The sequence below is a fragment of the Haliaeetus leucocephalus genome, unplaced genomic scaffold (assembly GCF_000737465.1).
Source record: "Haliaeetus leucocephalus isolate CR32 unplaced genomic scaffold, Haliaeetus_leucocephalus-4.0 Scaffold450, whole genome shotgun sequence".
Lineage (NCBI taxonomy): Eukaryota > Metazoa > Chordata > Aves > Accipitriformes > Accipitridae > Haliaeetus > Haliaeetus leucocephalus.
In genome coordinates, this window is record NW_010972886.1 from 12,208,908 (window position 1) to 12,212,127 (window position 3,220).

Sequence of the window (3,220 nt, forward strand, 5' to 3'; positions counted from 1 at the left end):
CTCTGGAGCAGAACGCTTCTCAAAGTCCTGGTCAAAGGAGGAGTTTCCAGCTGCATTGTGTTGAAGTGCTTCTTGTAGAGATGTGCTTTGCTTGCGTGGATGTCCATGGGTCTGGCTGGCTGCAAATGCATTAAATTCTTCTTACTGAGCACATGGGATCACCCCACTCAATGTTTGGTCAAAAAAAACCCAAAAGTATCCACTCTCTGAGCTTTTCTTTCAGGAAATGGAGGGTGTCAGTATTAAAACAATACTTTAAGTTCCAAGAAATAATCAAGCAGTGGCATACGTGTCTGCATTCTTACCTCAGATTTTATTTAATTAAAGGTTTCATTACAGTACAGCAAGTGAGATGAAGCCTCACTGAAGTCTTTGGGCTTGAACAGCCACTTATATTCAGAATAAGTTAAAGCAGCAGATAAGCTCTTTATCAAATTAGGAAGTAAAACTACTAGAGTCTGCCTCAAAACACAAAGTGCAAGAAGAAATCTAACAAAACCAAAACCAGGCATTAAAACACAGCTGGAAACTTTGTAAAAGGAATAAAGGAAGCCTTTCACTTCAAACCTGTATGCTGAGGAATGATTTACAGATTGAGATCACTTCTTTATTGGAGTAGCACCACAAATCTAGAGAAGAGCAAGAACCAGAATATAGGAAAACCCAAGAAATATTTGGCCAGTTTGGAAACTGTCACCAGCAGCGAGGGACAAGTTAAGAAAAGCATCAAAAAACAAGTGAAAACACACATTTGCATTTGTAATCCAGTTCTCCTGGAGAACGGGGCAGGACAAATATTGACAGTGTGTTTAGCTTACTCCCCTAAAGAAAGAAGGGCTCCATGATCACACTGTCCATCCATCAGTCTGTCAGCCTATCTTCGTAATTTGAACCTACTGGCCAACTTCAGGGAGATTTGACAGCAGGGTCAAGTCAAAATATATGTAGCTCTGAGTCAGCCACATGTTGTGCTGCCTCCTGCTTAGCTGACAGATGGGAGAGGTGGACAGAGAAAGGGAAAACAGAGGGTGGGCAGAAGGTGCGTAGGACCTTATACAGGACATAGGGATGAATGCACAAGGTCAAGCTGAAGTTGCGGTGGTAGTGGCCAACACTGTGTGTCAAAGAAAGGCTACAGCTAGCAGTCAAGTGCATTGGAACACTTCCACATAACACCCTCCCTGTCCCCCAAAATCGGATTGTCCTAGCTCAAATGTAACTATTGCCATCTGAGAGGCAAAAAAAGTACATTGTGGAATTTCCTTGGTTCACTTCAGCATTGCTATCAAGAATAATGAGGACTTTTTAAAAAAAAATTGGCAACAGAGCAACTTGCAACTGCGATTTGGACCTCACGTTAAAATCTGTGAAAGGAGGCCAAAGATTTTCTAAGGGTTTGTGGAGTTCACATTATTTCCTTGTAGTTTTATCCAACAGAAGAAGAAGCACCTGGTAATGTGGAAGAGAAAAGCTGATGTCCATAAGCCACATAGTTTTGTGTGCCAAAAACGTGTGTTGAAAAAGGAGACTTGCATGTGTTCCTGACATTTTTTTGCATCGTTAAAAAAATTTAAGGCTGGTCTTTGGGGAAAAAAAAAAAAAGTCAATAATACAAAAAATAATGGAAGCACATTGTTATTTATTGGGAAAAAAGGCATAAAAGGGGTTTCTGTGACTATAAGGCAGGTCAGGAAGGAACCTCCTGAATACCTGGGGAAGATCCTACTTAGGAAGATTAGGACACAGTGGAGATGGAATAAAGTCTGGGGGTAAAAAGGTTACTTTGCAGATTTTTTTGTTCAGTTCTCGACAGTTCAGTGCTCAAGTTTTTGCTAATGTTTAATATATGATAATTTGGGTGCAACACGGTGGCCACAGGCTAAAGTGTATTCACTACAAACGTGAGCAAGACCAAATTACGTTTGCCTTACATGGTAATGGTGGTAAGAAGTATAAGTAATCTATTACTAGTTATTATTTGCTTTGAAATGTATTTTGGTTAGTGAATGAAATCGGTGTCAGAGGAAGTACTGCAGAAACTTGATTCTTAAAAATTCCCTTCAAAGATGTAGTTTGGCTGAAGCAGGTTATTTCCTGACAGCTGGTTTGCAGAGAATGAATGATACTGTCCACTGTGTCAGGAACCACTGCAAGAGCTACACGCTGTGCTCGCTTTTAGGAAAAGAAAAATGGGGAGGAGCTGAAATCGGTTTCACCTAGAAGGCTGAGGAGGATCTTTTATATAAAATATATGTTATCACTTCTCACATTGGAGCTTGAGCAAGAGATCAGGGAAACCTCTTCAGTGACTTCTGCAAAAAGAACAACTGTGTCTTTATTTTATAAACATGTTACAGTTTCAGCTTGAAAGAGCTGACCTTTGCAAATGAAAATTTGAGAGGTCAGCTAAGATAAACGTTCTCTGCAATGTAAGTCAGTCCATAAAGGCATCTGGTCTTGTTTCACAGTCCTACAAGTAAGAGGAGCAGGGGCTGTAAGAGTGAAGGCACTTTAGAAACCGTAGACAACGTCAGCTGGGATACATGAAGTGGCATGCACGTACACAGCTGGTTCCCAAAACTGACAGTAATGATCATCTGAGAAGGTATGAAGGAAATGGGATTTAGATGTAGCTGCCCTCGTTCCTGGCAAAGTAGCTTTAGCAAGTGACACCAGCACAGTTGACATCAAGTCCCCTTTGGAACAAAATGGGCAGAAATTAATAGGAACTTAATACTCCTCTAACAGTACACAAAACTCAAATGCCCCTTGAAGGGAGGAGTTGCAAAACACCCAACTGGTGTGAGATTTCCTGACAGAACTGCTGTGAAAAACACTTATTTGTGATCAGTGAAGTTTGTTTTGCTCAGTGCAGCCATCTTAAGTCCTGCATCTGCCGGGAGCAAGGTAACAAACCCGATACAAATCCGTAAGGCAAAACGCATCACACGCTGGTATGTTTTTTTCATTAGGTTTTGCTCAGTCAAACAGTCTTTGCGAGGAAGCTACCGACGGCGAGGGAAAACAAAGCGGCCCCAAGCCCCAGCAGCCCGACAGAGGGCCGGGAAGCGGGCTGGGAGTGGCGAAGCTCAGCTGCTCCACAGGCAGGTGCGTGTACGCCGCGCCCGCCTCCTCCCCTCACTCCCAGAGCCCCGGGCCCGGCTCCCCGTCGCCCGAGCAGCGCCTTCACCGGCCCCTTCTCCTCGGGGAGGCTGCGGCC